The following is a 10,253-nucleotide window of genomic DNA, read 5'->3' on the forward strand; positions in this document are numbered from 1 at the left end:
TGGATTTGAATGTTAAGGGAGATGTTGTAGAATATCGTATACTGGCTATTTTCCACTCACTGATGAAAACTAGTTGAAGACATTTACAAGAGCAAAATATTGTCTGTAGGGACTGCTAAGAACATTTTCAGCTGAGTTTAGGGGGAAAAATGCACTTTTGTGCCAGACAGATCTAGGTTACAAACCCTTCTCAACTTCTTTCTAGCTCTATGCCTTCAGACAAATGAGTCAATCTCTCTGTGCCGCAATTTCCTTATCATACAATGAAGATTCTGACTGGTTATTGAAAAAACTAAATACATAAGATTTCTAACACCCTTGAAGACATATTTAACATATTAATATTTTCCAGGACCTGAAGTTAAGAGAAGGAATTAATTTAAGTCAGCATCAAACCAATGTTTGCTGCTCTTTTGCTCACTGGCTTTTAAGAAATTGAGTATTTTCTTACTTTAAAAGAGGAAAATAAATCATATTGTAACCACCTTATATGTTTATCAGATATCTATTGCTTTATAACTAGTCACCCTAAAAATTAGTGGCTAATATCGAAAATCCGTTTATTGTTTCTCATGATTCTGTGGGTTGGCTGAAACATTCTGCTCAACTTGCTGGGCTTAATCATGCGTCTGCATTGAGATAGAATTTCAGCTGGAGCAGAAATGTTGAAAATGTTCTCATTTACAGGTCTGGCAATTGGCTCTGTCTATTGGCTGGGTCTCCTTGGTTGTCTCCAACGTGGCCTCTCATCCTCCAGTAGACTAGACTGATCTTGTTTATATGATGGCAAAGGCATTCCAAGACACAAGTGCAGAAGCCACAAGGAATTCACACAACATCACTTTTGCCCCCATTCTATTGCCAGAGTGAGTCACGAGATAGCCCGGCTTCCAGAGGCAAGGAAACTGATGCCATCTCTTTATGGAATGAGCTACAAATATTGCAGCCACATTTTTTTCAGTCTACCACAACACATTTCAGGACTTTTAGTAATTATCACAAATGCTTAGTGAGATGAACATTTTTATTCACATTAATTAAATATTAGCTAGCAAATTTAGAATGAATTATAGTGTAGAGTGGTTAAAGGTAAAGATTTTGGAATCAAATTGTCTTGATGAGAATTCAAGCTCCCTCTATTCCCACTCTTAAACGAATTGAGTAAACTCAGGTGAGCCACTTGATTTATTAGTTTCCTATTTTTGTTCTAACAAATTACTAAAAACTTAGTAGCTTAAAATAGAACTTTTTTTTTTAATAGTTCTGGAGGTCAGAAATCCAAACTCAGCCTCAGTGTTCTAAAACTGAGGTGCCGCCAGGACTTAGTTCCTTCAGGAGGCTCTAGCGGAGATTATTTTTCCTTGCTTTTTCCAACTTCTAGAGACTGCTCACATTCCTTGGCTCATGTTCCCACATCCATCGCTCTAACCTCTCTTTCATCATTACACACAGTCCTGACTCTGACCTTCTTGCCTCCCTCTTTATAAGAACTCTTGTGATTATATTTGGCCCACCTGGATAATCTAAAAGGAGCTACCCAACTCAATTTTCTTAAGTTAATTGTGTCTGCAAAGTCCCTTTTGCTACGCAAAGTAACATATTCAGAGGTTCAAGGGATTAGGATGTGAACATCTTTGGGTGGGGCAGCCCCTTTTTTAGCCTAAAACACTTGGACAAGTCATTCTCCACAGCCTCAATGTTCTCATCTGGTCATGGGAGTAATAATAGCTATATCATAGCTTTGTTATGAGGTTTCTGTGAGTTAAATATAGGTGGTATTTACAACAATGTCTGACACTGAGGAAGCTCTCTATAAGCAACAGCTATTGCTACTCTCATTATCATTACAGCTTCACCTGGCTTACTAAATGGGCCATAACCATTAAACTCATATTTGGCTGCACATGAATTCTGAATAAATCATTCATTTTTAAATAATTGATAATTTTTATCTATTTTGTTACTATTCATGCATAATAAACATATCAAATTGCCAAGAAACAAGTGTCTGGTTAGAAACCTGGTTGAAATTGTTCAAATATAGAAAAGGGGCTAAAAATGAACTTTTAATAAATATAGTCCATGCACAGTGGCTCACGCCTGTAATCTCAGCACTTTGGGAGGCTGAAGCAGGCAGATCACCTGAGGTTGGGAGTTCGAGACCAGCCTGACCAACATGGAGAAACCCCGTCTCTACTCAAAATACAAAATTAGTCGGGTGTGGTGGTGCATGCCTGTAATCCCAGCTACTTGGGAGACTGAGGCAGGAGAATCACGTGAACCCAGGGGGTGGAGTTTGTGGTGAGCTGAGATCATGCCATTGCACTCCAGCCTGGGCAACAAGAGTGAAATTCCGTCTCAAAAAAAAAAAAAAATTTAAACTTAACAAAACACATCCTGAGTGCTTACCAGGTGACCCGGTACAGCTTACTTTCTCATACATTGTCTTATTTATTGCTCCCAAAGTCCTCTCTTATTGGTGACTTCCTCATCAAAGTACACGTTATTATTTTCATCTTACAAATGAGAAAAACAGAACTCTGAATGGTTGAGGATACTCAGGTCCCAAAGCAATTCAAGTCAGTCTCACGATGAAAAGCCTGCTCTCATCCCATCCAACTGGATTGTCCTAAAAGGAATTTTTATCAAACAACTTCCAGCATATACTGCAGTTTACACTTTCGCTTGCCTTGTTTGTGTGAAGAGAAGTCATAAGAATATTCTTCCCTCAATTTCTCCAAATAAATAGGAAGGGAAAAATCTAGTGCAGTCAGTATGGCAATCTTACAAGGATGGCCCTTGGTAGCCCAACCTGGAGACAGCCCAAAGAGGCAGTCCTCTAAAAGCTCTGAAAATACATAGGCAAGTCTTAAAGTCAAAAAGGCACTCAGTCCACACCAACTAATTGCATTTTAGAAAAGTGAGTATAAATAAAGGATTTATTGGTGGGCACAAGGAAGGTAGGGTATATGGAAACCTGTTTTTCCCAGAGTGGGCAGCGACCAGCCTGGGTGGTCCTCACAAACACAGACATCGAGCCCACTAGGTCAGGGTTCGTATACCAGTGTTGTTGCTTACAGGATTCTTTAGGGTTTAGAGGAAAGAAAAGAAAGTGAGAAGTAAACCCAGAAGATACTTGGAGAGTGGCTAAGACTAATAAAGAGTAGGAACATCTTTCATATTACTTTGTTATTTGGCAAATGTTATCAGAAACCAAAGGACATGGGAATTCAGGAAAAAGTGACAGATAGTTATATTAAGTTTTTATATAATTTAACTCATACAAGGAAGCTGAGAGTTTATTACTCCCATTTTACAGATGATAAAGCTGAGTCTCTGGGATATTAGATTGGTGCAAAAGTAATTGTGGTTTTTGCCATTAAAAAAATGACAAAAAAACACAATTACTTTTGCACCAACCTAATAATTAACTCTGCTGAGATCACAAAGCTGGTAAGTGACAGAACCAGAAACAGGGTCTAGGTATTCTTGCTCTGAATCCAACATAATTGCAGAAACATCAGGTGTGTGTTTGCCTCCAAAATGTTCACCAGTCTTTCTTACCATTGTGGTATCTGTAGATAGAGTTCAAAGGTATGAGAAAGGGTGTTTATAAATGGCTTGTTAATGGAGTTGTGAGCAGAGTGAAGGGAACCAATGAGGCACAGCTACATCTTAGCTCCAGAGCCTCGCAATAGCAGGAAGCAGCTACTGCCTGTAGGCCTGGAAGGGAGAGAGGAGGAAGCAAAATTACAGAACCCTGGAGTGCTGGAGCCCTGAGAGAAGGGTGCCCCATAGAATCTGAGTGTTGGCAGAGATGTAGCTACTTTCAAGCCATGGGCCTGAGGCGGACAGAGGTTGTATGGATAAACCCTCAGACTTCTCTTTTCCCTCCCTCAGTGTCCCTCTAGGTTCTCTGATTGGCTGAAGCTACTCTAATGCAAGAGTTCAAAGAAATTGGTAATGTAGAATGTAAGTTTGTCTCCTGGGCCACAGTGGAAAGGGGAGACTGTAGCTGGAGGAGTGAATAGAGGATATGCAGCTCTGGTAATTCTCAGTACAATTCCCAGTGGTCCAATCAGCAGAATGAACCAAGTTCCATTTTGCCCAACTTCTGGCAGTCCACATTTGGACTGTGAGCTCACCTACAGATAAATCGTACGTGGATTGATGCAGTAACTGGATTTGTAGCTGCTAAATCTTATTTAAATGAGGGTCTGTCCAGTACATGTGAAGACCACCCATCCACTGAAAATCAAAAGTGAAGTTGAATCAATACTAGACTGAATCAACACTGAGCTGAATCAATACTGAACTGAATCAATACCTTCCCAATTTTGAGGAAATCTTGGGAAATCTCTGAGAAATGTGGTAATAATTATTTTGAAGAATTGGAAAACTTTATAGCTGATTATGCTATGTGTGGAAGATACAACAGGATTATAAGAGAGAGAAGACAACATCCTTGCTGTGTCCAGAGGGCTTTAGCCGGGGTGTCCTACTGAGAGATGACAAACCTAAGGTTTTTCTCTTCCCAGACATTACTGGACAACTAGCTATGTAATTAGGGCTTATGCAGAAAAGACTGAAAGGAAAATATCTCAGACCTAGAAATGTGATCAAGAAAGAAGGCTAGTTAAAGAATAACACAGGGAAAATGAATGCAGTGAAATGGTTCACGCATAAGTTCTAGGAATTCAGAGTGCAACAGCAGTAATGTGATTTTTGTTAGATATTTCAGAAAGTGGTATGAGTCCCTGAGGTCATACTGCAGTGTTCAGGTTCTGTTTGGCCTCCTGCACGAAGCTTTCCTTGATTGGAAAAGCTGCATACTCTGAAGCATTTCACATGTGTCCTGTCTGTAGTTCATTTCATTTCCCCAGATTTGTTATCATCCACCGTCACTCATACAAGCCTACCTTCTTCATGCCAACCTTTGTAATCTTTCTACCTTGCTAACCTGGTCGTGTCAAGGACCAGCTAATAAATAGCAAAGTTGTACCTTGAGCCAAGGTATCTTGACTCTTAGTCCAGTGCTCTTTATATACCTCTGGAGTCTTATTTGAGCTTCAAAATTATGAGTCTGTGCTCTCAAGATTTTTTTGGAAATGTACTTAATGTTGCCCCTAAGCTTTTATGAGAAATAATAAAGTTCTTTCCAGACTGAATATCTAATAACTCCATTTCATTTTATGCTTTCTCATGTGTGGATGTATATAACTGGAATGCTATTTGGGCTACTGAGATATTTTCTTAATTCTCTGTTTTGTGTTAGTTCTTTTTGTTTGTTTATTTGACAACCGTATTTTTGCACCTGAGATAAATCTGGCATTCTATTCAACTTCAGTTTCAAAGAGAATCTGAGAATGTACTGGTAGAATGATATTTGAATACTAATATCTTAGAAATACAGAAATAAGTATCATACATTTTGTTACATTCTGTTTGTGTACATATAATATAAAAATCAATGAATGAGAATTTTGTATTTGAATTGTATATGGATTGATGCAATAACTTGATTTAGACAATACTTTTTATGAATAAGATAAAAACAATAGAAATATAGAATTGCTTATAGTTTTGTAATATATATGGTCTAAATACTGTTTATATTATAAACAACAATCCCAAGCTTTCCATGCAATTCAGGCAAAACACATTTGTCCAGATATTTGGCCCTATTGCAGTAGTAAATTTTCAATTTGACGAAATAGTCATTTACAGAAATGTAGATCAGTTATTTGAATTTGTTTGTTAATTCAGGCAAGATTGTTAATCTGGCAGCACAACCAAATATCTAAAGTGAAGCAGACCATGTTCTAAGAAATTTACACTTTATGTAGGTCAGATCATGTGATATGATAATTGTCTGCAAATATCTGAAGATATATCACCTGGAAAAGGGCTAGAAATATTCTCCTTGGCTGTAAATTTCAGGGATAGAGTTAAAAAGCTGAAGTCAGAAGCCATCAGATTTTAGGTCCCTGCAAGCAAAAATTATCTAAAGAAATTGTTAAAAGCAGAATTAACTTCCTGTGGAAGTGGTGAGTTCTTTATCACAGGAGGTGTTAAAATAAAATGCAGATGTATCTCCTTCTATGATTTATACAATTTTAGTTTTGGAAGTAGAGATTGAGCTGCCCGAAAAAAAAGAGAATGTATTAATCACTGCTCATTTTCTTCCATGCTGTGTTCTAAATATATAATTAAATTCTTGTGTATTAACAAGCAAAGGGCTTTTCAGAAAAAAAAAATTATCTCTGAACACAGAGGAAACCAATTCAACTGTACTCAGAGTGGGAAGGAAACAGACATGATGATCTCATTGTTGTATTTCTAGGAAAGATGAGTCATGCAGTCTGCTCAAATTCAGGGTAGCTGGAGGGAAGATGGACATCAATGATGCTTTCTTCCTTTTTAATAGAGACCAGGGTCTCAAGTTTCTTTTAAAATAAAAAGGAGGAAAGCACTTAGAAATTAGCCTAAATCAAGAAAATTTCAGAAGAGTATTCTGGAAAATATAAATATAAATAAATCTGTTTCAACTTGAAATTAATTGAATTGGGTGTGGGGTGTGTGGGGTGGGGGGCGCGGTGGTTGGGAAGGAGGGGTCATAGAAACTACCCGAACTCACAGGCTCTCCTGTTTCTAACTCTAACCAGCCATCATCCCTGAGAACAATTTCAGTTTCCCTTTGATTTGCTTGCAAGGACAAAGAACCAGTTCAGAGAAGTGAAGGGCTGGGAGGGAGAGGGAGCAGCCATCGGCAAAGGACACTAAAGCAGAGGCACATGCTTTTTTAGGAGTAACACTTTTTCAGTTGGGTAGTAGAGTATGGAAGCCATGGCTCTCCAGAAGTTTCTTTCTTTCTAAATGTCTCCAAACTACATGCCATGGTTTTATGATTCTATAAACTAGCATTCACTCAAAGTCCACTGTGGACCAGGCACTGTGAAACAGATTCATGGATGTGAAATTGCCAAGCTTCTTAAATGGTATTCAGTTTCTAAATTTTGAGAGAATGCTTTTGTGCTGATAGCCTTGGCCATACCCTTTCTACAAAGTTGGGGGCACTTCCTACTACTAAGAGATATAAAAGGTAGGAATGTTGACCTTTTATAGATTGCGAGAAAATGTGAAAGTTACATTTTTCTCAATATTCCATTTGATCAAATAACAAGTTGAAAATATATTTTAGATTCTGCTTGCTATATTTGCTTGCCAAATTATCAGTCTTATGATAAAGAGTTAAAATCGGGGGTAAAAATTTAGCAATATTTAAAGACAGTATCCATATAGCTTTCCACTGAAGTCTTAGTAAATATTAAGTAGATTAATAAATTCTTGGGGTTTTTAAAAGGATTGTAATGTAGGTCAATTCTTTTTTCTTGAGTTAGTAAACTCAAACCTAGCAAGGACAATGACTTGTTCAAGTTTCCACCTAATTATTAGTTGGATAATTGGGTAAAATGTAGAAGTTATAGATACAGTAATATGTGCAAGGTATCTTAATTATATTATCCTACTCACTGTTTTAAAATTAGTTTTATTTATTTATTTATTTTTTTATTTTATTTCTTTTTTATTTTTTTTGAGATAGAGTCTGGCTCTGTCCCCCAAGCTGGAGCGCAGTGGCACCATCTCGGCTCACTGCAAGCTCTGCCTCCCGGGTTCATGCCATTCTCCTGCCTCAGCCTCCTGAGTAGCTGGGACTACAGGCGCCTGCCACCACGCCCTGCTAATTTTTTTGTATTTTTAGTAGAGACAGGGTTTCACTGTGTTGGCCAGGATGGTCTCGAACTCCTGACCTCGTGATCCGCCCACCTCGGCCTCCCAAAGTGCTAGGATTACAGGCTTGAGCCACCGTGCCTGGCCTAGTTTTATTTTTATTAAAATTATACTTGCATATAATTGAAATTGTAGAACAGTTCAATAAAGAATGTTGAAAACAATTATTTTTAGTTCTCGGAGATACTCAATTTTAACTCTTAATATATTATTTTTATAGCTTCTTTTATAGCTTCAAAATATGTTAATATTTCTACTCTTAAATTTTCAATTCTGGTATTTTGGTTTAGGGCCATACTCTGATAGCTTCCTGAAATGTGACAAGTAACATTGTTCAGAAATTAGATTTCTGATCATGTCTTTACTCTATACTCATACTTAATTGATAATTTGCCTGAATATAAAATTCTAGGGTAAAAATCAACTTTTGAAAATGTCAAATACATTTTTCACTTTATTTTAACTTCCAATGTTATTGATGAGGAAGCAATGACATTTTGATTTTTGTACCAATGTTTGAAGCCCACTTTTTTCTGCATGGAAGCTTATCCTATCTTCTCTGCCATCAGTCCTGAAATCTCAGATGATGTATATTGCGGAAAGCCTATGGCTGTATTTTCACCTGTTTTTCTGGGTGCATGGTGGGCCCTGTGAAAATTCTTATTATTCAGTTCTGAAAATACCTCTTGATTTGTTCCTCAGATGATTTCCTTGCCTCTGTTTTTCCAGTCTCTCTTTCTGAAGCTCCTGTTATTCAGATGTTGAGAAATCTCTATTCCTCCTGTACTTTTCTAATCCTCACCTCCTATTTTCTACTTTGACTTTTTGTTCTAATTACTTAGCTGCTTCTTCTTATTAATCTTTTTTTAAGTTTTTTATTTCTGCCATCTTGTTTTTAATTTCCAAAGCTTTATTTAATTCTCTAAAAGTTTCTTTTAAGAACAATCTACCATTGTTTCATGAATACAGCATTTAAACAAATTTTCTCTGGTGATAATAACTTCATTTTTTAAATGTTTTATTTGCCCTGAAAGGAGTCATAGTTTCAGTTTTCTCTAAGTTACTAATTTTTTACCAGTTGTTTTTGTCTTCATTTCGTATTGGATGCATTTCTCAGGACTGGTGATTCCTGGTGATTGCTGTTTAAAATCAGGGCACTGAAAACCAGAACGGAAGTTGTGTGGTGGGTGGTCTGACCATGGTCTTGCTCTGCCTTCTCAACTGGATGTTGTATGAAAATTAATTCCTAATTCTCTCAGGAGTCTATCTACATAATGAATTAACTTCTCTTCTATGAAACTAGAATATACTGTATGAGCAATACACTAATAATATTATTACTGATAATACACTAAAGCACCATGGGGGAATTTAGAAAATGGTCACTAAACTCATTTTCTGGAGACCATGGTTTAGATGAGGAAATCTGATTGAAATTATAATCTGACTGGGTTATTTTGTGGGGATCCTCCATTGTCAAAAACTTTAGCTCTTTTCTGTTGAGTTGCTCAGATTCCCAGGAAGCCTCTTAAAATCTTCCTGAAGGCTTAGTCTGGGTTAATAGCTAATAGTCCAAGAGAAAGAAAAGTGAAAAGTCCCACCATTTTTAAATCTTTGGCTAACTCTCTGGTATCTGTGTATTGTTCCACTGTGTCTCATGTCCCCCAGGTACAAGACTGTGCTTTACTTCTATAGAAAATAAACCACATTCTAGGGTTGGGGAGAAGAAAAGTAACCAGGATCCAGGAAGTGTGATAAAGTATGTATATCTAAATGCTTTTCAAATATAGGAACAATCACTCCTATTTATAGTCTCATCTTTACCCCTTTTTAGACATACCTGGAAACACTAATTCCTAGATCTCTTAGATTTATGCAATGTAAATGTGTTTGCTTCTGGGCTTTCTTAATTGGCAGCTTAAAATGTGGCTTCCTTCATTTGCCTAATACCTTCTGAAATTGCCTTCCTACTCTCTCATTTTCTTTGCCCTTACAGTCCTTCCCACATGCCCTTTTACTATTGTTTAAATAGCGTTCTTAAAGGATTAACAAAGATAAACATGGGTTAAGTCCATGTCTTTGGAACAATTCTGCTTGATGAGTATATTCCTCTCTCAGAACTTCCATAACAAAGTACCATAGACTGGGTGGCTTAAACAACAGGGAGGCGTTATGTCACACTCTGAAGTTCAAGATTAAGGTGTTAGCAGGATTGGTTTTTCAAAGGGCCTTTCTCCTTTCCTTGTACATAACTGACTTCTCTCTGTTTTCACATGGTTTTCTCTGTGTGAGTCTTTGTCCTAATCGTCTTTTCTTATTACGACACCAGTTACACTGGATGTATGCCCACCCATAAGAACTCATTTTACCTTAATTACCTCTTTAAAGATCCTACTCCAAATATAGTCACATTCTGAGGACTAGGGAATAGGACTTCAATGTATACATTTTTAGAGGTGAGG

General features: G+C 37.3%; 1 long non-coding RNA gene across 1 annotated transcript in view; it reads left to right on the forward strand.

Moving 5' to 3' along the window:
* The window catches only part of LOC129467844 (uncharacterized), a 40,952-nt gene extending 35,784 nt beyond the window's left edge, over positions 1 to 5,168 (forward strand). Inside the window, exon 6 of the long non-coding RNA XR_008652491.2 lies at positions 3,901 to 5,168. This is a non-coding gene — a long non-coding RNA (uncharacterized lncRNA). The remainder of the gene's footprint in view (positions 1 to 3,900) is intronic.
* The last annotated feature ends 5,085 nt before the right edge of the window (positions 5,169 to 10,253 follow it).

Source organism: Symphalangus syndactylus, chromosome 18 (genome assembly GCF_028878055.3).
Source record: "Symphalangus syndactylus isolate Jambi chromosome 18, NHGRI_mSymSyn1-v2.1_pri, whole genome shotgun sequence".
Classification (NCBI taxonomy): domain Eukaryota; kingdom Metazoa; phylum Chordata; class Mammalia; order Primates; family Hylobatidae; genus Symphalangus; species Symphalangus syndactylus.